A 25,655-nucleotide genomic window follows, 5' to 3' on the forward strand; every position below is an offset into this window, starting at 1 on the left:
TTCTTACACTTATTAGATTAAAAGATAAAAGGGAAGGAAAAGGTAAGAAATAATTGGTATCATAGAATTCTATTTTTGCCACCTCTTTATGATGCTAGGAACAGGAAATGGAAGACCATGCTAGCTAAAATGTCTCTATCTCCTTGGTATGCTTGGATGGAGACCAAGGCATTATTCCTTCATGTCTGAGAAGATCTACTTGCAAGATTATCCTATGTGGGAAAAAATTGTTAAGTGACAAAGGACCTAGTGCTTCCCCAGCATACAGTGGTGTTAGAAAGTTTGAGAAACCCTGCAGAACTTTCTCTATTTCTGCATAAATATGACCTAAACTGTGATGATATCTTCACATATGTCCTAAAACTAGATAAAGGGAACCCAATTAAATAAATAACCAAATTAATAGCATCCATAAACCCATAAGGAAGCACAAATCCCAGTTTACACAGGTCAAAGATGACCTCGGACTCAGGATGGCTGGTGTTTACAGGACTCCCTGTGAATGTGGAGCAGTGTATAGTGACCAGACGGTGGAAAACTGCTTCAAGTCAGCAAAAGCAGAACATTGCATTCACAATGGCCAGGGGATTGACTTCAATGGCAATAAACTACTGTGCCATGCCAATGGCTTTTGGTGTGATGGGGAAGCCATTGAAATAACACTAGAGGAAAAGAATTCTAACAAGGATGAAGGTAAGAACTGGAATTCAATTGTAAACAAGGGGGGACAGCTCAAACCTGATTGCTTGAGGACTAACCAATCAGGAAGGATGGATGATGGGGTTATATATACCACTAGACTAGACATGCCCAGGCATCATCCCTGATGACGATGGCAGAGTTTGTCATCAAAACATCAATTAAAGTGGATACCTGTACCCAACATGGAAGCCCAAGAGAATTTATTTGTTCAAAAGTTGATAAGGTTTTGGAATTTCTGTATCCAGCTCTTGAAAACATACTAAGGTGATGGACAGCTGTCATTGGATGTCAGAGTGAAAGCTGCATTGCATTTGATGCCTAAATATTATTCTAAGCATCAATACAAGATACATGATGACTCTCCAAAGCTATAGTGTACATTTAGTCTGTTCACCCAAAGAATTTCTTGTTTCAAGCATGAATCTATACTAGGTTCATTGATTTGTGACTCATTAGACACAAAGTGCAGGAAGTGATTCAGAATTCCATGAAGCAAAAGTAACTATCAGAGAACTTAGTGTATTAGATGCTTCAACAAAGCTCCAAGTGTCCTGATAACTTCAGATAAAATGTCTCAGTTATTTTAGCGAACCTTGCTTAATAAAATCATGTCCACAAAGGTCTGATTACCATGTATCATGACCAAGAGAGCCAACACCAAATAGTGGAAGAATGAGATTCCACAAAGAGCAGGGATGTTGTTATTCTGCTACTGTTTATCCAGAAGTGGACTTAAAGCAGGATACAATAAGCATCTGTACTTATGAGCCAGTATGGTGAAATGCAGGATTGTAATTTGCACAAATGCACAATACACTGATCCAAAGGAAAAACAAAGGACCATTACTGTTATTCCTATTTCGAGACCAGCAAGTGGCTCTCTGTTACTCCATCAATACATTTTGTGGCATCTCCAGAATTAATTTCAGCCCAGTCTTTATTTGCCATAACCATATTACTCTAGGCTAGAAGCAATATATAGTATATTCTTCTTATTTCCTAATCCTATATTACCCCAGTCAGAGTCCTGATTTTGATGTATCAGATCTTGCTTCAAGAAAGTCAATGAAACTCACTTGGCAACTTTTTCCGAGTCCTTCCACCTTAGCCCAAAAGGAGCAGAGGGTATTATATGAGGTTATCCTGCGCTGAAGAAATCAATGTTTATTCCCTGCTCCAAAAGACCTTGAGAATTTGGGGAGAACATCTTTTTCTTTTACTGAAATAATCCTCCAACCTCTGTGGGGAGCTGTGGGAGAGGTAATTCTGAGAAAGTGCAACTACTACCCTTGCCTTTCCATGTGATAAAGTTCATGAATCTAGAAGATGCTGTCGAAGAAGCCTTTGCCAATTTTTTTTGGTACATTTTGTAGATGTTACACAGTATTACCTTGCAGGCAGATGGATACTGGATGTTGTTCCAATGAAATAGGTTGCATCACCCTGGAAATTGCCAAACTTCATGAATATTTTTGGAGTTAAACTCGTCTGGGCTATAGGACAGTATTCTAACATACTCATGACATATAGCCCATAGATGATAGAAACGCTTTGCAGTGTCATGCTGTCAATCATTCCCCACAAGATATACAATCCTTGACCTACTCTGTAACACTAGTATTAATGTAACTAAGCCAGTTGTCTTTTTTATTTTGATCCCCAGAATATTGATGGTGATAGACATAATAGTGGGAATTTCATTCAGAGTCAATGGGAGTGCTTGGCTGCCTCTTGTTGGAAATGGTCAGTTGATTTACTTATTTATTCATTATTATTATTATTTTTCTTTCCTCTACACTATGTAATACATTAAACTGCTATTGCTAAGTTAACAAATTTCACGACACAAGACAGTGACAATAAACCTGATTCTGATTTTCATATGACACTTGTCATTTGTATGCTCCTTTTCACTAATCAGTTCATGCTTGGATGGTAATCTGATGGTCAATTGGATGGGTTGGGGGAGGAGAGGGAATGTGCACTTAATGGGTTTGTCCCTTACACTGAGCAGATCCACTCCAGGAATTCTGGGTGTTTGCAAAACAAAAGGAAAGAAAAGGGAACGATGGGTGACTCAGAATGAAGGCTTTTAAAGTCATAGCAAAATATATAGCACAGAAACAAGCCCTTCAGCATCAAGTCTGCCCCAACCACCAAGATTATTAACACCAATCTGACTATTTTGTTCTCCCCACACTCTGAATTCTAATACTCACTTACTTACATACAATGGCTATTAATCTACCAATAGTTATTAACCAAACTAGTTATTAAATTAATAATCCACCAACCTAGAGAGAGTCCACTTCTTCATAAGGAGAACTTTCTTGGAGTGGTCATATATATTAATGTGGTGGAATCCATTACAGTTAAGGCTACTAGTTTAATCTGGTGCTTTTACAGTAGCTACTTGAGTGCAACCTATTATTAGATTAGATTAGATTAGATTATGAGGACACTCAGTCTTCGTTCATTGTCATTTAGAAATGCATACATTAAGATATGATACAATGTTCTTCCAGAGTGATATCACAAAAAAAAGGACAAACCAAAGACTAACACTGACAAGACCACATAATTATAACAAATAGTTACAGCAGTGCAAAGCAATACCATAATTTGATAAAGAGCAGATCATGGACACGGTAAAAAAATCTCAAAGTTCTGATCAACTCCTGATAGTCCCGATAGCAGGCGGCAAAAGGGAGAAACTCTCCCTGCCATAAACCTCCAGGCGCCAACAACTGCCGATGCATTGGAAGCACCCGACCACAGCCGAATCTGAGTCCGTCCGAAAACATCGAGCCTCCAACCAGCCCCTCCGATACAGCCTCCCGAGCACTATCCTCTGCCGAGTGCTTCGACCCCAGCCCTGGCCGCCGAGCAACAAGCGAAGCCGAGGACTCGGGGCCTTCCCCCCGGAGATTCTGGATCACACAGTAGCAGCAGCAGCGAAGAAGGCATTTCAGAAGTTTCACCAGATGTTCCTGCGTGCTCTCACGTCCGTCTCCATCAAATCAGGATTGTGCACGGCACCCTACTTGACAGATAACAGATATCATTCACCAGAGTGACCGCTGCGCACTGCATCGTGCTGCCATCTTCATCCTCATTAATTCAAGATTCAAGATTGTTTAATGTCATTTCCTGTTTTTTGGCATGTGCTTGTGTGCGGGTGAGTCTGTGCGGGTGAGTCTGTGCGTGTGAGTCTGCGCGTGCGTCTGCGTGTCCGTGTGTGCGTCTATGGTGACATCTTTTTCATGGCTCTTTACAAGGCACGGAGCGAGAGAGAGACTGTGTGGCACACCACTCCTCACACAGACATTTTCTCAGTATTTTCCTTTTATTTGGCAGATTTAAAAGGGCAGACATCCTGCTTCGGGTTTGATTCGAAGAAGGAGTCTGAGAGTCTGAGTGGGAGTGCTGAGAAAGAGATTTTTGAAATTTTCGTTATTTTTTTTCTCCAACGGCTTTCTGAGAGGCGGGACTGCGCAGGCGTGTGACGTCGGGCAGTGCAGCGCGGCAGATTTAAAAGGAACAAAGCCTCATAGAGCGGGCAGCGTAGTTTGCGGGCTGCGGAGTGAGCCGGGAGCAGAGTGAAGGCTTAAGGGCTTCGGCTCACCGGGCTTAGGCGGAAGCGGGCGAGGCGAGGAAGGTTTGACATTCATTTTCTGTTGCTATTTGAGGAGAGGGGCAGTATGAGTGTGAGGGCAGTTTGCTGTTCTCGGTGTCGGATGTGGGAGGCCCTGGAGTCTCCAAGCCTCCCGGACGTCTACATCTGCGCCAAGTGCATCGAGATGCAGCTCCTAAGGGACCGCGTTACGGAACTGGAGCTGCAGCTCGATGACCTTCGTCTGGTCAGGGAGAGCGAGGAGGTGATAGAGAGGAGTGGAAGGCAGGTGGTCACGCCGGGGCCACGGGAGGCAGACAAGTGGGTCACGGTTAGGAGGGGGAAGGGGAAAAGTCAGGTGATGGGGTGTACCCCGGTGGCTGTGCCCCTTAACAACAGGTACTCCTGTTTGAGTACTGTTGGGGGGGACAGCTTACCCGGGGGAAGCGACAGTGGCCGTGCCTCCGGCACAGAGTCTGGCCCTGTAGCTCAGAAGGGTAGGGCAAGGAAGAGGAGGGCAGTTGTGATAGGGGACTCGATAGTAAGGGGGTCAGATAGGCGATTCTGTGGACGCAGTCCAGAGACCCGGATGGTAGTTTGCCTCCCTGGTGCCAGGGTCCGGGATATTTCTGATCGTGTCCAAGATATCCTGAAGTGGGAGGGTGAGGAGCCAGAGGTCGTGGTACATATAGGTACCAATGACATAGGTAGGAAAAGGGATGAGGTCCTGAAAGGAGAATATAGGGAGCTAGGAAGGGAGTTAAGAAAAAGGACCGCAAAGGTAGTAATCTCGGGATTACTGCCTGTGCCACGCGACAGTGAGAGTAGGAATGCGATGAGGTGGAGGATAAATGCGTGGCTGAGGGATTGGAGCAAGGGGCAGGGATTCAAGTTTTTGGATCATTGGGACCTCTTTTGGCGCAGGTGTGACCTGTACAAAAAGGACGGGTTACACTTGAATCCTAGGGGGACCAATATCCTGGCAGGGAGATTAGCGGGGGCTACTGAGGTGACTTTAAACTAGAATGGTTGGGGGGTGGGAATCAAATTAAAGAGGCTAGGCGTGAGGAGGTTAGTTCACAACAGAGGGATGGGAACCAGTGCAGAGAGACAGAGGGGCGTAAAGTGAGCGTAGAAGCAAAAAGTACAAAGGAGAAAAGTAAAAGTGGCAGGCCGACAAATCCAGGGCAAGCATTAAAAAGGGCCACTTTTCAACATAATTGTACAAGGGCTAAGAGAGTTGTAAAAGAGCGCCTGAAGGCTTTATGTGTCAATGCAAGGAGCATTCGTAATAAGGTGGATGAATTGAAAGTGCAGATTGTTATTAATGATTATGATATAGTTGGGATCACAGAGACATGGCTCCAGGGTGACCAGGGATGGGAGCTCAACGTTCAGGGATATTCAATATTCAGGAGGGATAGACATGAAGGAAGGGGAGGTGGGGTGGCGTTGCTGGTTAAAGAAGAGATTAACGCAATAGAAAGGAAGGACATAAGCCAGGAAGATGTGGAATCGATATGGGTAGAGCTGCGTAACACTAAGGGGCAGAAGACGCTGGTGGGAGTTGTGTACAGGCCACCTAACAGTAGTAGTGAGGTCGGAGATGGTATTAAACAGGAAATTAGAAATGTGTGCAATAAAGGAACAGCAGTTATAATGGGTGACTTCAATCTACATGTAGACTGGGTGAACCAAATTGGTAAAGGTGCTGAGGAAGAGGATTTCTTGGAATGTATGCGGGATGGTTTTTTTGAACCAACATGTCGAGGAACCAACTAGAGAGCAGGCTATTCTGGACTGGGTTTTGAGCAATGAGGAAGGGTTAATTAGCGATCTTGTCGTGAGAGGCCCCTTGGGTAAGAGTGACCATAATATGGTGGAATTCTTCATTAATATGGAGAGTGACATAGTTAATTCAGAAACAAAGGTTCTGAACTTAAAGAGGGGTAACTTTGAGGGTATGAGACGTGAATTAGCTAAGATAGACTGGCAAATGACACTTAAAGGATTGACGGTGGATATGCAATGGCAAGCATTTAAAGGTTGCATGGATGAACTACAACAATTGTTCATCCCAGTTTGGCAAAAGAATAAATCAAGGAAGGTAGTGCACCCGTGGCTGACAAGAGAAATTAGGGATAGTATCAATTCCAAAGAAGTAGCATACAAATTAGCCAGAGAAAGTGGCTCACCTGAGGACTGGGAGAAATTCAGAGTTCAGCAGAGGAGGACAAAGGGCTTAATTGGGAAGGGGAAAAAAGATTATGAGATAAAACTGGCAGAGAACATAAAAACGGACTGTAAAAGCTTTTATAGATATGTAAAAAGGAAAAGACTGGTAAAGACAAATGTAGGTCCCCTGCAGACAGAAACAGGTGAATTGATTATGGGGAGCAAGGACATGGCAGACCAATTGAATAATTACTTTGGTTCTGTCTTCACTAAGGAGGACATAAATAATCTTCCAGAAATAGTAAGGGACAGAGGGTCCAGTGAGATGGAGGAACTGAGTGAAATACATGTTAGTAGGGAAGTGGTGTTAGGTAAATTGAAGGGATTGAAGGCAGATAAATCCCCAGGGCCAGATGGTCTGCATCCTAGAGTGCTTAAGGAAGTAGCCCAAGAAATAGTGGATGCATTAGTGATAATTTTTCAAAACTCGTTAGATTCTGGACTAGTTCCTGAGGATTGGAGGGTGGCTAATGTAACCCCACTTTTTAAAAAAGGAGGGAGAGAGAAACCGGGGAATTATAGACCGGTTAGCCTAACATCGGTGGTGGGGAAACTGCTGGAGTCAGTTATCAAGGATGTGATAACAGCACATTTGGAAAGCGGTGAAATGATCGGACAAAGTCAGCATGGATTTGTGAAAGGAAAATCATGTCTGACGAATCTCATAGAATTTTTTGAGGATGTAACTAGTAGAGTGGATAGGGGAGAACCAGTGGATGTGGTATATTTGGATTTTCAAAAGGCTTTTGACAAGGTCCCACACAGGAGATGAGTGTGCAAACTTAAAGCACACGGTATTGGGGGTAAGGTATTGGTGTGGGTGGAGAATTGGTTAGCAGACAGGAAGCAAAGAGTGGGAATAAACGGGACCTTTTCAGAATGGCAGGCAGTGACTAGTGGGGTACCGCAAGGCTCAGTGCTGGGACCCCAGTTGTTTACAATATATATTAATGACTTGGATGAGGGAATTAAATGCAGCATCTCCAAGTTTGCGGATGACGCGAAGCTGGGTGGCAGTGTTAGCAGTGAGGAGGATGCTAAGAGGATGCAGGGTGACTTGGATAGGTTGGGTGAGTGGGCAAATTCATGGCAGATGCAATTTAATGTGGATAAATGTGAAGTTATCCACTTTGGTGGCAAAAATAGGAAAACAGATTATTATCTGAATGGTGGCCGATTAGGAAAAGGTGCAACGAGACCTGGGTGTCATTATACACCAGTCATTGAAAGTGGGCATGCAGGTACAGCAGGCGGTGAAAAAGGCGAATGGTATGCTGGCATTTATAGCGAGAGGATTCGAGTACAGGAGCAGGGAGGTACTACTGCAGTTGTACAAGGCCTTGGTGAGACCACACCTGGAGTATTGTGTGCAGTTTTGGTCCCCTAATCTGAGGAAAGACATCTTTGCCATAGAGGGAGTACAAAGAAGGTTCACCAGATTGATTCCTGGGATGGCAGGACTTTCATATGAAGAAAGACTGGATGAACTGGGCTTGTACTCGTTGGAATTTAGAAGATTGAGGGGGGATCTGATTGAAACGTATAAGATTCTAAAGGGATTGGACAGGCTAGATGCAGGAAGATTGTTCCCGATGTTGGGGAAGTCCAGAACGAGGGGTCACAGTTTGAGGATAGAGGGGAAGCCTTTTAGGACCGAGATTAGGAAAAACTTCTTCACACAGAGAGTGGTGAATCTGTGGAATTCTCTGCCACAGCAAACTGTTGAGGCCAGTTCATTGGCTATGTTTAAGAGGGAGTTAGATATGGCCCTTGTGGCTACAGGGGTCAGGGGGTATGGAGGAAAGGCTGGGGCGGGGTTCTGAGTTGGATGATCAGCCATGATCATAATAAATGGCGGTGCAGGCTCGAAGGGCCGAATGGCCTACTCCTGCACCTATTTTCTATGTTTCTATGTTTCTATTTTACGAGGTCGAGTTGCGATCTCGACACTCAACCCGGCACAGATGAAAAGCATACCCAGGGGCAGACCTGACTAGTTTCGAACCCGGGAACCTCCACTCCCGGGTCCGGCGCCGATGTTCTTGCACCACCAGTCGGCCCGTTTAATGTCATTTCCAATACACAAGTGTAAAGGAGAATGAAATTATTGTTACTCCTGATCCCATGCAGCATATAAAAAGCACACTAAGATAGAGAACATAATAATTTAAATATACAATAAATATAAATACATAAAAAGCTTATCAACATAAATTGATTATACATGCATAAAATGATATTAGGTACAGACCTGTCTGTACGTAGTGTGACTGACAGGAAATGATAAAGTCATAATGGTGGTTTCCTGTAGCAAGCAAATGTTTGCAGAAAATTTTTAGCATTTCTCACTTGCTCTGTGCCATATGGATGATCCAAAATACTAATTTTAAATTTCTCTAGTTTAATCAGGGAAGTCTTTGTGTACCGGATAAATGGTCTGCTGAGCTCCATATAAAAAAGTATGACGTACTCACAAGAGCTTTAATAACACACTGCAAAGGTCAATTCAATAGTCCATTCAGACATGAAAGCTACAAGGAAAGGTTATAATATCTGTGTTCATCCAGTAACAGAGTATGAAAGTGCTTCTATTTTCCACTCTATATAATAAAAAGAATAATATCAAGTTTTAGAATTACAAATATATTTAAGTAAATTTAAAGGAACACACACAAAAGACTAGAAGAACTCAGCAGGTCAACTCAGCTGACCTGCTGAGTTCCTCTGGAGTTCCAGCATCTGCAGAAAATCTGGTGTTGGTAAGAGCTTCATGTGCATTGCAAGGTATCCTGAGGTAGTTCTTGGATACTGCTGAACTTCTGATAAACTCTACATCTAATCATAGTTGCAGGATGCAGAACCTTCAGAGAAAGGTGTGAATTCAAGGTTTAGTAGGAAGGAACTCACAATGCGTTGTGCTTACATTTTTGTATCACTACATCCTCAGTCCATGTAATTTATTTCTATAACTGCACACAGATACATCACACTACTTACCCTCCAAAGAAAAGTGTACACTCTTTTCATGGATACGAGCAGACATTGCAAATTCAGGCTATTGAGTGATTTTATTACCATGATTCTTGAACAGAAGTTGACTTTTTGGTAAACACATCATCATGTCATTTGTGTTGATGTATTCTTCCACCTGGACATTTAGAGTCATAGAGTCTTGCATCACAGAAAAAAGAGGCTTGTTGGCCCAACTTGTCTGCTCCTGAAATGATTTGCAATACAAACCTAGTATCCTTACAAACTACAATTCTGGACAGCTTCACCAGGCCTGATTACTCACCCTGTCTGGTAACTCCTGAGTTTCTCAGTCAGGTACACTCTTCCTCAAAACACTCATTCTGCTTCTGTTGCAGCCTCTCCTTTCTTCTAAGTTAGGCTGCACAAAGCTTAATCAAGTGTAAAGAAGATGCATGAACAGCTCTGACAGTAGTAGAGTCTGGAGTCATATGGTATTTAAATAGGAGGTTAGCCAATAAATGATTCATCATGAAGCTAGGATAACCTGGAAATATTTGCTAAATCAAAACGTTTAAGAAAATGTGGACTACTTTTTAGAATTTGGAAGAATGATAGAAGATATCATCAAAATTCCAAAGTTATTATAGAACTTCACTGTCATGATGAGGCTTGACCCAAACAGAGCAGTGGAGACAATTTAATGCTGAGCAATAACTTAAATAATAAACTGCAAAATTACAAGCTATTAGGAGCCACAAAACAAGAGAGAGTGGATACTTAACACAACAAGGCAACAAGGCAATTGAAGTCTAGGAACAACTGATGTAGACTGGCTGACTCCTTTGAGTGAACAAGGATTGTGAATAAGAGCAGGGTTTAAATAGGCTGCAGGTGATGAGTTGGAAACAAGTGGCAGGAGACCCCTGTTTGCTGGGTGGAGACTGCATGTGCAGGCCTGACATTGACAGGCAATACACTGTTTGGTTGTTATTCCTGACTGAAGAGTCGAATACCTGAGGTCACTCTTCTTCGTTTCAAAGTGAGTTTATATATCCATTTTAGTAAGCAAAATGTTAAATACAGGAGCAATCTCCGTGCTGTTACCAGGAATATTCCCCTACAGGCTGCTGTGTGAAAATTTAATTTTCACAGCCAGTATCTGAGACATCATGTGGTAACAACTGGAGTAGTAACAGTTTCTATCCAACCAATTTCTGCTCTTTCTGACAAATCTTTGCCTAGTCATCCCGTTTAATCCACCACAACCAAATATAACACAAGGCACTGGCCATTGTAGTATACTTTGAATTGCATCAGTACTAGACTTTCAAAATATGTTCTGAATGAGTCTTAAGACTGACCTCGCTTCTTAATAAGGATAGTTAGTGGAACTGCTTGTCACAAGTATCTTTCCCCATAATGGAACAGCCTGCCACTGTGCCTATCTGCATTTCAACCACAAGCTTGAATTGTGGTTGTCTCACAGTTTACAACGTGCTTGTCATACAAAATAAACTCCTAATACTGTAGCTCTTTTCTGAAGCTCAGAACAATGATTTTTTAAAATCATGAATGTTTTTATCCCCGAAGGTGAACTATGTATACAGCTGGAGTTCTGGTAAATTCCTGTTACAATAACAGCTGCAGGACACAAAAAGCTTTGAACATGAGTAATTATCATAACAGAGACCTGATCCAAAAAATGAATTTAATAAAGCATGAAACTGACAACATTGGAACTTTATCATACTTTTATTGATAGCAACATGGGCAAACTTGACGTCCTTTTCAACATGGCATATTTACAAAACTTACCATGACACAAGCAGGCCATTCCATCCATCTGTTCTCACCTGTTCTCAGTAGAACAACTCTATCGGTGCCATTCTTCCCATCCTATTTCTCTGTAAACTTGCAAATTACTCCCTCTCAAACGAACATCAACTCTCCGGATTCTTTTGCCTTGTAACTACACTAATGTATAATTTACAGTGACCATTTACTCAACCAGTGCATCTCTAGGCAGTGAGGTAGTGGCGGGGGGAGGGAGGCATCTGAGCATCCAGGAAAAAAGGGTTATTGGAGATATACAAACTCTTCACAAGCAGCACCCAAGGACAGGATGCAATGTAGATCACTGGAGCAATGAGGATGCAGTAGTTACTGACTGCTGTACCTCTGTACTGCCCCATATACAACTGTATACAAATACATCAGACGTGCCCATGCTGTGACTCCTATCAACTGGCATTCTATATTGTTTTTGGTTAACACTAACTTGAGATCATATTTGCCTAATTGGAAGCAAAGTTCCAAATACTGCGAACTACTCCAAACAGAAGAAGGGACAGAAGGCTTCTCCATTAGATATATTTAAAGGGAGCATCAACTACTCATAAGTTGGTTACTAACTGATTCCTGTTCACAATTGCCACAGACTTCCATTTTTTGTATCAAAAAATCTCTCTTAAGTTGCTTTCTGCAACTTAAGAAAAATTTCTGACACAAAAAAAATTGCATTGTGTAATTGGTGTTGCAAGTATCAAAATACTCTGTCCTGCTATTAAGGACTCTGCACAAAAGAGTTTGTATGTTCTCCCCTTGACCATATGATTTTCCTCCGGTTTCCTCCCACAGTCCAAAGGCATACCGATTGGTAGGTCGATTGGTCACTGTAAATTGTCCCGTGGTTAGGCTGGGATTAAATTGGGGGATTGCTGGACAGCGTGACTCTAAGGGTCAAAAGGGCCTAATCCACACTGAATCTCAATAAATAAATAAAAATCTTATTATTAGTTGGCATTCATCTTGGACTGAAGCATTACTGTGATGGTTAGCAAAAGGCATACAGAAAGCGGTGAGTTGATAGAAGAGTAAGCAGGATCAAGGATTTGCTCTCAATAGGAAGCCTTCGATGTCCAGATGTTCATGAAGTAATTTTCCAAAGCGAATCTCAACGAGAAATAATGTGTGGTATGTACACTTTATTATGGATACCCTACCACAGTTTGCAGTGATATTGACGAACCTGGAGCAGGGTAATGACTACATTGCCAGCGACTGTCAAGGGCACTCTGCCGAAGTGGCTGAACATCAGTATTTGATTAAGCTGCAGCAATTAGTTTTCACAACATCCACTCGTGCGTAAAGGAAATTAATAGTGTACTTCATCGGAATCACTGACATTATCATGACATTTCTTGTTTTGCAGCAGTAATACAGTGTAAAACATAAAATATTCTGTAATTAAATAAGCAGTGCAAGAAGAGAGCAGAAAATAATGGGTGGTGTTAATGGGTTCATCGCCCATTCAGAAATCTGATGGAGGGGAAGAAGCTGTTTCTGGAATATTGAGTGTATGTTGTCTGGTTGCTGTACTTCCTCTCTGATGGTAGCAATGAGAAGAGGGCATGTCCTAGATGGTGGAGGTTCTTGTTTGAGGCATCTTTCTGAGGCATCGCCTTTTGAAGATAAGACCATAAGTTACAGGAGCAGAATTAAGCCATTTGGCCCACCGAGTCTGCTCTGCAATTCCATCATGACTGATCCAATGTTCCTCTCAGCCCCAGCTTTCTCCCCCGTATCCCTTCATGCTCTGACCAATCAAGAATCTATCACCCTCTGCCTTAAATATGCATAAAGATGTCCTCGACATTGGGGAGGCTAATGCCCATGATGAAACTGGCTGATTCTACAACCCTCTTTAACCTTTTTTCTGATCTTGTGCTGTGGCCCCTCTATACCAGATGCTGATACAACAAGTTAGACTGCCCTCCATGGCACCTCTGAGCTAGAGGTTCCGGTGATATATCAGATCTCCACAAATTCCTAAGGAAATATAGCCGCTATTGCGCTCTCTTCATAATTGCATTAATATTTTGGGCCCAGAATAGACCTCCTGAGATGTTGACACTCAGCAACATGAAACTGCTCACCTTTTCCACTGCTAACCTATCGACGTGGATTAGAAACCATAGAAAAACTACAGCACAGAAACAGGCCTTTTGGCCCTTCTTGGCTATGCCGAACTATTTTCTGCCTAGTCCCACTGACCTGCACACGGACCATATCCCTCCAGACACCTCCCATCCATGTACCTGTCCAATTTATTCTTAAATATTAAAAAAGAACCCGCATTTACCACCTCATCTGGCAGCTCATTCCATACTCCCACCACTCTCTGTGTGAAGAAGCCCCCCCTAATGTTCCCTTTAAACTTTTCCCCCGTCACCCTTAACCCATGTCCTCTGGTTTTTTTCCCCCCTTGCCTCAGTGGAAAAAGCCTGCTTGCATTCACTCTATCTATACCCATCATAATTTTATATACCTCTATTAAATCTCCCCTCATTCTTCTACGCTCCAGGGAATAAAGTCCTAACCTATTCAACCTTACTCTATAACTGAGTTTCTCAAGTCCCGGCAACATCCTTGTAAACCTTCTCTGCACTCTTTCAACCTTATTAATATCCTTCCTGTAATTTGGTGACCAAAACAGAACACAATACTCCAGATTCGGCCTCCCCAATGCCTTATACAATCTCATCATAACATTCCAGCTCTTATACTCAATACTTTGATTAATAAAGGCCAATGTACCAAATTCTCTTTACGACCCCATCTACCTGTGATGCCACTTTTAGGGAATTTTGTATCTGTATTCCCAGATCCCTCTGTTCTATTGCACTCCTCAGTGCCTTACCATTTACCCTGCATGTTCTACCTTGGTTTGTCCTTCCAAAGTGAAATACCTCACACTTGTCTGTATTAAACTCCATCTGCCATTTTTCAGCCCATTTTTCCAGCTGGTCCAATTCCCTCTGCAGGCTCTGAAAACCTTCCTCACTGTCCACTACACCAGAATTGTTGTGTGTTCCCTCAACTTCCCTTCCTGAAGTTCACAATCAATTCCTTGGTCTTACTGACATTAAGTGCAAGATTGTTGTTATGACATTACCCGACCAACCGATCTGTTTCACTCTCATACATCTACTTGTTACCCAACTAAGATTCTGCTAAATGTGCTGAAACATATCTGATGTACATATTGCTGTTGTAGAGAGCCAACGGGATTGCATCAACTGTCGACCTATTGTGGTCCAAGACATCCCAAGATGTTTTTTATTCACTCTTAGTATAAGATCCAAGTAGAGTTTGCATGCTCCTTCACAAGGCCGCAGACTTCCCCATGGAGTATTGACTGTAGACGTGGCTTGTCAACTGTGAAAGGATTCCATTTCCACAATGATCATTTGGTGTGTGGCCATACACAGCGAACCAAGCTGTTTGCACAATGTTTGCTCTCTTTCTTGTCTGTTATCATGGCACATTTGTTCTGTGGTTTTCCAATGCACCAAGGATTTCAATTATCCCTTGCCTGAGGGCTACTATACTAATTGCCATAATCACCAAGAAGAAAACCTTAGAGTATTAGATATGTTCAGGCAGACAAAATGAACACAGTGTAAGGCTTAAAGTAATGAATCATGCTAAATGGCAGCAGTGACATAACTGAGTGTTATGCTATATTTTTACCAGATCTAACAACACTACTACTGACATATCACTCACTGAAGAAAGACAATTAAAAAAAAGGAATTTAAAAACAGCTTATGTAAGAAATCTTGGAAATGAATCTTTGTTGGTTTATTGTGATACAATATGTGTATTGAAATTGGTTCAAAGTTCAAAGTAAAATTTATTATCAGAATACATACATGTCACCACATACAAGATTCTTTTTCTACAGGTGTGCTATGCAAATCTAGAGAACGGTAACTGTCAACTATAAACAAATACCAATGGACAACAAACTGCGCAAATACAGATATAAATAAATAGCAATAAATAACAAGCATGAAATAACAAGATAAAGAGTCCTTAAAGTGAGATCATCGGTTGTAGGAACACCAAAAGTTGAATGAGTGTAGTTATCCCCTTTTGTTCAAGAACCTGATGGTTGAGGGTTAGTAACTGTTCTTGAACCTGGTGGTGCAAGTCCTGAGGTTCTTGTACCTTCTACCTGATGCATGATACTTCAAATTATGGAGTTGGAGCAGCAAGATATCATGTAATGAATATTATCCTAGAAAAACGATTGCATATTCATCACCAAGATTTATTAAGAGTGAGAGAAATTATGATTATATTAAGGAGGAAAAACCAGGAATTATCTTTGGAGTGAAAAAGTTTCCTCAGTTTTTATCTAAGTTGCCCATACTAACAATGGCTAAATTGCAAATCAAATCTGATCTATTTTGTATAGAATATAAAAGCTTAAGATACAAATTGATAGCAAATACATTGTCACATGAGCTTTACATTAATATATAGTAGCAGGTACTTTTCTGGTCAAAACAGTGGAGATGCTTGAGAAGACAGCACTAAAAAGTTCTTAGATGAAAATACTGTAATAAAAACTTGAACAGGAAAAACTAAATCAGCCATTTGTCCAGGTCATAACATTGTTGCCAATCAGGAATGTGGCTTGATGATGGAACAAGGTCGTGTTACCAAGTTATCACACCAAACGTACTGAGAAGAGATACCCTTGAAGAGCTATACACTGGACGCTCTAACATTGTGTACAGGAAGGCAATTGCCAGATGTTTGGCTTATAAGGAGATTATTTAAAGAACTAGAAATGCTAGTGGATAACCATACAATCTGTCAAGTCTGCAGATTCAGGTCACTGAAGATCTCTTTACAGAGCTGGAAATGACCAATCAAACTTAACTGAGGAGTAAATTTGATCATTGTGAAAAGTTGATTGACAACTCATATATAATACTCAAAGTGGGAGACTTGTAATCTAACAGAAAATACTGTCCATGAATTGAGATTAATTTTCTCATTTCAGGGGTTACTAGAAAAATTGGCAATAGTCCCATCTTCATTCAGTGAGAGAAGATAGTGCAGATGCTGGAATCTGAAGCAATTAAAACAAAGTTGATCAGCATCTGTAGAGAGAGATCCTACATCAGGACTGAGAATGGGGAGAAAAGGTGGACAATATAAAAAGGAAGGGGTTAGAAGGCAGCCAGTAGATGATTGTTGGACTGAGGAGGGATGAAGGAAGATGATCAGATGGAATCAGGTAAGGGGATGGAGAGAAGTGGAATTGAGAGGCTAATATCTTACACCTACCTGTCTCTGTGAAAATAGGAAACAGAATTAGAGATAATATATATGTATTTATTTAATTCTTCATGGGGATAGAAAAGAAGTGCTTTGAAAAATTATGAATTCATGAGTGTATTCCAATCCATTTTGTGGAGAGTGAAAGAAATGGCATAAAATTCCTCTGAATTGAGTTAAGACATGATGCCTTCTTCATTTCAAAGAGTGGATATAATATCAGCACAATTTATTTTCAGATCAACAAACTCAGAATATCTGTGAATGAATTAAATGTGTAAATCATATGACTACATGAATTGCTTTCTCTTTACAAAAAAGGAGCAAGTAGTGTAGTATAGATAAGTATATGCATATTGCACAAATGTAGGTCGAGAAAGTGAAATAATCAAGGTACATCTGCATCAACAGCACTTTTTTTTGATAATTTAATAAATTCTAATACAGTTATGATAAGAACCCATACATATATTTCAAAAGTCCAGTCAAAATCCTCTGCACCCTAACTCTCAAGAATGCTCAATCTAACCTCATCCTTTTCCCTGAGGCTAGCCACAGACCGCTTGCATCTCACCATATATAGGTTCCACCTTTAATTTCTAAATTTTGCATACTGTCATTTTGTAAGCTGCTGGATGGCAGTGCTGAATAAAATTGCTGCGTATCTTCATGTTAATCCTCTTCCTGCTGTTCTAAGCCATGAGGTAAGTTAATCTTCAAGTCAAAATGGCTGGGGTTTTTTATCAAGATATCAGTGTTATTCATTAACCGGTGTTATGGCACAGCATGCACTACTGCTCTTCATAGAAGAATTTCCATCCCAACCACTGTTTGTATTACTGGATTTGTTCATATAAACAATACCATGGAAAGTCCTATCATGGTTTATTCGTAAGGAATCAGCAGAGTTTTAACTTGTGTAATTAAGTAGTGATTTACATCACTGCCTTTGAATAATTGATCTGGATTTATAAATTGCACCACATGCTTTAATCTGAGAAGCTGATTGAATCTCTGTAAAGTTGAATTTTGGTCTTTGAAAGAAGTAGGCTTGCTCTCCAAAGTACAAAGGAATGAATGGATGGATATTTTTGGGTAGATGCCTTTGATTTCCTGCCGACAGATGAGACTTCCTATGGGGAGAGGCATGTTCAGAAAGTAGGCCTTTACTATTCATGTTCCAAAAAAGACAGAAGTATTAATGCTGATTGGAACATTTTCCTTGCCTTTTCAGACCTTCCACAGCAGGTATCCACATCAGAAGGTAACAATAATAGATGCAAACTCTGGAATAAAAGTGAGGATGATCAAGAAGTACAATTTGTATTTTTCAGTAGCAATGTATAATGTGCTCTCAGTCTAGTCTCCTTCATAACCTGATTGATGCCGTATTCAAAAGGGTGAAGAATCTGCTGGGGTCTAGACTTAGTCTGAGAAGGAGACAATAAATTGTCTAAAAACATTAAGTTTTAATCAACACAGAATCTGTTCAATGAATAATATATTTCTCATAAGATGGTGATACCCCATTAAAAACAATATTTAGTTCATTGACGTGAGGTTCATCGTGAAATATTAAAAAGTGTCTTGGTAGTGCAACAGAGTAATACTACCAAGAGGATTTACTGCAAGTTAATTATCTATTGGAGCTTTTGATATCAACTATAATTCTGAAAGTTTCAGAATAAGCATGCACTACGCAAAACAATTCATTTCAAAGTTAAGTAATCTGAATTATCCAGTTACTGGCTTGATTACAATTGGCATTGATTGAAAATAGATCACAAATGTTAATTTATTCAATGAAACATATTACCACTGAAGAGGCATGAAAAGCACCTAACGGCTGTCACTGTGTAAAAATTCCTCATAGAAAGTGTTGGAAACTGGATATGTAATTAGCAATTATAATCATGTGACTTGATTTTAATAAAGAAATCAATTGTAAAGAAAATTGAGGATTTGTTGTAGGTCCCACAATGTCCACAATTTTATTTGGGATACAAAGTTGAGAGTGCAGAGCAGAAGTAGGCCACTAGGCCTGTCAAAGATGATTCATAATTCAGTAAAATTGCAGTTATATAATTGTAACCTCAACCCTGCAATCCTGTTAATGCCTTGCTTAGCAAGAACCAAGCTACCTTTGCCTGAAAAAAAAATTCAAATATTCCATCATCTTTTGAGGAAGAGAATTCCAAAGACTCACAATTTTCTGAGAGAAAAAAAGAACCTCATTACTACTGGACTCTTCATTTTCATTAGTGACTTCCTAATTAGAGATTATCCAAAAAGAGTAATCATAAATTTCTTTCAAGATCCCACATGTAATATATTTTTCTATGGTCTGACAGATACAGTTAAACTTTTCCTCTGATGCCAACCCATCCATTCCTTGTTATCCCCGATGTGTTACACACAAAGAAGCTCATATATAGGTCATATGATAATACAATTGCTGTGATTTTAGCCCACAGCCTGTACCAGTCACATATGCAGAAGAAAGCCTTCAGAATCAGAATCAGGCTCATAATCACTAACACTTATTGTTGGTTTATTATCACTGCAGGCTTTTTCCACTGAGGTTGGGTGAGACTGGAGCTAGAGGTCATGGGTTAAGAGTGAAAGGTGAAATATTTAAGGGGAACATGAGGGGGAAGTTCTTCACTCAGGAAGTAGTGCTGTCAGCAGAAGTGGTTGATGCAGGTTTAATTTCAACATTTAAGAGAAATTCGAACAGGGAGGGGTATGAAGGCCAATGGTCCAGGTTCAGGTCAATGGGACTAGGCAAATTAACAGCATGGACTAGATGGGTTGAACAGCCTGTTTCTGTGCTGTAGTGTTCTATAACTCTATTACATATATTATGAAAATTGTAGTTTTGTGGTGGCCATAGGGTGCAAGCCATAAAAAATACAACGTTACAATAATGAAGAAAAAGACAGTGTGAAAGAGCTTCACTGAACTCGCATGGTCTCCATTGTTAATTAGCAGGTACCTGCTTGAACAGATCTCAGGCTGTAGTGGCTGGCACTGGGAACCCACGGTGGCAATATTTGCCAGGCCAACTGTTCTTCTGCCCACTAATCTTCATCCCAAACCTTAACCACAAATCCCCATTGACAGCCAGGCCTGGAAAGCATCCCATTGACTTTCAGGGCAGCACTCACAACACCCGTGATTAAAAGCATAAAATTTGTCACTGACTGGAATTAATTATTCCCCACAAATCAATGACTAACTATATTTCACCCCTGCCCCCACCACCACCACACCCCCACACCTCACAATGGCTTCTGCCTGGATCTGCAGCTTGCCTGTTTTCAGAACAGCCATGTATTCAACATGGAACCATCAAACCAGCCATTTTTGGCCCATTGTATTTAACCATCTATGATGGCTGGCCAGTATAGTAAGGAAGTCTTATGATTCTCTGAATCTCATGACGCTGTGGCACAGTGGAGAGGCAGAATGTGCTGCTGTGGGTCCAGCAAACCGGGCTTGATTCTGACCCCAGAGCTGAACTTGTGGAGTGTGCACAATATCCCTGTAACTGCGGCTGGCTTCACTGAGAGCTCCTCTTTCCCCTCATGTCGCACAGAAGTACTGAAGGCTACTTTCAACGGCCACCGTAAGTTACTGCCAGTCTACAATGGACGGATGGGAAATTAATGGGCAAGAGAAAAGACATCGGTAACAGGGAAGTAAGTGGTGGAATGGAATTGATGGGGCCAAAATGGCACTGAGCTATGGTCTCCGCTGAGGTAGTGGCTGAGATTTAGCTCTTTTTCAAGTTCATGGGGACAGTTTGGGGACAAAGAAGGGAGCTAGGAGTCATGTGTGAGCATGAGGCCAAGTGGTTAAGACCTGAAGGTTGTGAGTTCGAGCTCCAGCCGAGGGAACGTGTTGTGTCCTTGAGCAAGGCACTTAATCACACATTGCTCTGCGATGACACTGGTGCTAAACTGTATAGATCCTAATGCCCTTCCCTTGGATAACATTGGTGTCGTGGAGAGGGGAGACTTGCAGCATGGGCAACTGCTGGTCTTCCATACAACCCCCCAGGCCTGCGCCCTGGAGAGTGAAGACTTTCCAGGCGCAGATCCATGGTCTCGCAAGACTAACAGATGCCTTTATTTAGGAGCCATGTTAGGGTTTAGGGAGAGGGATGTGGAAAGTTCAGACCAGAGTTAAGGCCTCCGCTCCATGCTCCATATTCAAAGGCCAGCGATGTGGACAGGCAAAGGAGGATGTCCAGAGTCTAGGCCTCCACTCTACAGTCTGTGCTCAAAGGTCAGGAATCTGGACATGGGGCAAAGGACATCCAGCATCTAGGACTCCACTCAGTCCTCATTTAAAGGCCAACAATGTGGACATGTGACAAAGTATACTCATGGATATCAGGCTGGCAAGGTCCGTGAATGAGCACCAGTATGGACGACGGCTGGTGGCCCACTGGATCAGCAGGTACCCCACATTGGTGGTTCCTGGGATCAGATGTTCAAATGAGCAGGAGGCAGGAGCACTGCTAATCCCCAAGGTATGTGATTCAGTGAGGCCTGAAGTTCAGGGTTCCCTCATCAGCCTGTCCTGGACTTGATTCTGAAAATCAAAGCCTGAAGGTTGATCAAAAGTCCAGAAGTCAAAGCCTGGTGGCTGAAGCCCCGTGTTTACAAGTCTGAGCATGCACTGGGAAAGTCAGACTCTTGTTGATTGCAAGTATTCCAGTCCACCGGAGAATGAAGGCCCGGAGGCCTGTACTCAGATTGGACCACTGTCTATGTGTCTGTGTGCATGAGGGAGGAAAGGGGCTGGTTTTGCTGTTGTTGTTTTGTTTTTTTGTTGTGTTCTGTGTTGTTCTCCCAAGCAATGTGGACTTGCTATGTTGGCGCTGGAATTTGTGACGGCACTTCATGGTTGGTAACGGAACGGTACGTTTCAATGTACATATAATAAAGAAATAAATGCATTCGAATCTGTAGTTGAAAATTAGCAAAGGTCCTATCGGTCAAATAGTCTCTTTTGTTGTCATAAGGAAAAATGAGAATAATAATTCTGCAGCAAACTAAAGCCTGACCTATTCTGCTTAAGTTGAAATGGAACAAGTGCATTAGCCATGTCCTGCAGCACTTTAATCACAGAAAGCCACACTGACCACAGGAATCGATATATTTCTTCCCACACAAGGTTGCTAGTGCAGGCTGCCTTATTTATGAACGTTTCATTTCAAGACTTTCTGCCTCAATTCATCCTGCCTCATGACTCCTGCCATAGTTCATCCAGTACATCCATCCAAATGATGCCCTGTCTTCCAATGCTGGTTGGGAACCAGACGGACTCCTCATTGAATAATCCTTCATTTGCAGTTAGACATACTTCTTTTTCTTTCTGCAACTCCATTAATTTTATAACAAATAAGCCAAACTTTTCAAAGAAAAATGGGATCTATTTTTAATAGGTAATAGTTTTTATTACATCGCTGTGCTAATGTTTAATCATTAATTCCAGAAAACTCCGGGGGGTGCTGTGGTGGTTAGTCCTCAAAGAATGACAACTTCACCCACACAAAGTATTTTTTGAAGCTTTGGACCAAGCAACAAAGTCACCCTGATGGCTGGCTTGCCCAAAGCAACTCATAACTTCTCCTGAAACTTTCTCCTTCACTAGCTAGGGAATATAAGGCCCACAATTCATCAATGTCCCAACTCAGCCTAGGGTCATGCTGTGGGTAATAAAATCTCCTTAAATTCAAAGTGAAAATGTCAGTATCACTGTTCATAAGCAGTGAAACAGGTGGAGAAAGAAATAATACCTTGCGTCTTGGAATTTTCACTTAAAGTTATCACATGTTAAATAACTGAACATAACTGAAGCAGAGTTGTAAAGTGTACAAGTCTTTCTTTTTCTTTTCCTCTATTAATGATGACCAGGAAGATCTAACACTTCTCTTTGAAATGTTCCACAGAACCTGATAGGGTAAAGACCTCAGTTCGACATTTCATTTTAAAGTCGATGCTTGTACTGCCAGACTACATACCTGGATTATGTGTGAAATCCCTAAAGAAGGTTCAGAATCAATAACTCGGACATAACAGTGTTACAGCTGAGCCACCAATGAATCTCCTGTTGTTTGTGATGGTGCTATCATAAAACATTAGGATTTTACTGTTGCAATATTTAATATTTTTGGGCATATGTTTCAAGCCATTTCCAAGGTATAAAATTTGTATATATGAGAAAGCTATTTTATTAATTGCCAGTAAGTGCTCATTATGCTTTAATCTATTTTATATTGGTACCGACTTCAGACACCTGTTGCTAAAGATCACTATAGCAGTTCATTACGTCCGCTAGAAGAAGTATGGCAGTTGCTTCAAGACAGCATACTGTTTGACTTTCCTTCTCCATTAAGAAAAAACTGTGATGCAGCTACCTTTCAACATCCATGAAATTAACAAATGTCGCCAAGTGACAAACTTGTAGGTTGAGTGTTGGCCCAGAATATGGCTATCCCTAATGAGCTGTCTCCTTATGATGCTGTACATCTTGTAGTGTGGAAACTGCAATGGGGTTGTTACTTACAGGATCCTAGCCCAATGACAACAAAAAAAACAGTAATGAACTTCCGAGTCAGGTTGACATATAACTTGGAGAAGATATTAAAGGTGTGAAAATTCTCATATAATTGTCAATGAACTAGATGAAGATGGTTAGAAGTGGGACAGCAAATAAGATTATCGACCTTAAGCAATATCAACCAACATTCTTTACCTTTGATATCATTCTGGCCAATGGAAATGTTTCCCCTTAATTCCGCTATGTTTTACCATAGCTTCTTGGTCCTACAATTGATGGAAAGCTGTATTATCTGTCATTCTCATCTCCTTCTTGGGCTTTTGTGACAATGCAGTTATTTCATGTTCACCAATGTAGATATAAGATTGAGATTGCTGATATAATTACAATGAGTTAAATTCTGGAAATGTCATGGTCAGAATCAAACACATATAATTTTAGATTACTGATCTTATAATTACCCGTGATACAACTACTCACTTAATATTGCAGGAGAGCTGTGCTCTAAATTAGTTATGATAGCCTCCCATGTTTGCATGAATAATCCTGGGGTGGAAAATTTCTAAAAGGAGAAAATCTGCAGATGCTGGAAATCCGAGCAACACACACAAAATGCTGGAGGAACTCAGCAGGCCAGGCAGTGTCTATGGAAAAGAGCACAGTCGATGTTTCAGGCCAAAACCTCGACTGTACTCTTTTCTTAGATGCTGCCTGGCCTGTTGAGTTCCTCCAGCATTTTGTGTGTGGAAAATTTCTACTGGGGTAGTGAGCAGGATGTTGTGCATATTTTGTAGATTACCCACAGGACCGTTTGATTTTGCTGTGAACTGCAGCATCACCATTATCATTATATACCTATTGTGTCGAGCATTTGGTCCATGACGATAGATGAGAAAAGCTCGATTAATTTAACTGTCATTTTCAATGCGATGAATCCTAAAACAGACCAGGTGTGAAGACCTAGGGAGAAAACTGCTCAGTCTGATACAGACAGGGACAGTGATTATCACACACCCCAGTTACAGTCAGGGTGACCCACAAACGCACAAGCGAACAACTGTGTAACCCAAGCTAAAATGTAACAATAAATGAAATTAAATACCGCACCATAATTCCACAAATGCATTTTAAAACAAAAACAGTAAGTAGCGCTGGCTGTGAATGCTGGGGCAAGCTGTCAACCCATGACCACCACCCCCCTCCCCCCACCGGAGTGCCACACTGCCCCCACCTGAGGGGTCAGCCATCCCCGGCATCCCCAGAGCCAACCACCAAGTCCAAGGGCTATCCTGGCCTTTTCCAGTGGCTTCCCAGCTTGGGGGATAATCCCCTCTTAGAGAGGGTCCATAGACCCATAGTCAGCACCCCGCTGTATAGTCCTGACCCTGGCAGCGGACATCGTAAGCCTGGTTTTGGTGGCCACTGCCTGCACTTTGGTTCTGCCAAGCTGCATTGTGAACAACCCCAGGCGCCCTGGGAGGTGCTGCAGGTACTCCCACCCGGCCTCCCCAGGAATCTCTGGCTCAGGAAGAGAGCCAAACACCAGGTACACTTGCATACGCAGCTCCCACAGAACATGAGCGCGGCCGGCGTACACCTGGTGCTCTCCTGAACGGCTGTCTGGTATGCCCACAATGCCAGGGGTAGGTGCCGATCCCAATCGTGCTGGTGCTGACTGATGAGGATGGCCAGGGTGTGGCTGAAGCGCTCTAACAACCCATCACTTTGCGGCTGAATGGGGGTGATCTGCATTTTGGTGATTCCCAGCCACCTGCAGACCTCACCTCCCACCTGCGCCTCAAAGTTGCGCCCCTGGTTGCTGCGGAGTTCTTCAGGAGTGGCGAAGTGGCAGAAGAGCTCCTCCATGAGCTTCTCGGTGGTGGTGGTGCTCTGGACTGTGACCGCCGATGCCTCTGGCCACCTCGTGAAGTAATCCATGGCCACAAGAATGCAGCGGTTTCCGGTGTTAGTACATGGGTAGGTGCACAGGATGCCCACCCAATGCACTCCATTGGGACCCCCATCAGGTACGGTTGCACTCTCGTCCTAGACCGGCGACCCTACATCATTGCAGCGCTGCATGGACAGCTCTAAATCCTGCCTGCACCCAGGCTAGTAGAAGCATTCGCAAAGTTTTCCCAATGTCTTTGCGACCCCAAGGTAACTAGTCCCCAACAGGCCATGCGCCAATCACAGCACCACGGTGCAGAGCCCCCGGGGGTGCAGGAAATGTCTGTTGCCACCGGGAAACTGCCACAGCCGGAACATCAGCCAGTCGCTTGCCCCCAGTGTGTCCCACTGAGAGTATTGGGCTTTGGTCTCTGGATCAAGGGCGAAGACCTCACCCTACCTCGGCCACCGTACCCTCACCCGGGCCAGCACAGGGTCACTCTCCTGGTCGCTGGGCATCTGCTGGTGGTCATTG

Source organism: Mobula hypostoma, chromosome 15 (genome assembly GCF_963921235.1).
Source record: "Mobula hypostoma chromosome 15, sMobHyp1.1, whole genome shotgun sequence".
NCBI classification, from domain to species: Eukaryota; Metazoa; Chordata; class Chondrichthyes; order Myliobatiformes; family Myliobatidae; genus Mobula; species Mobula hypostoma.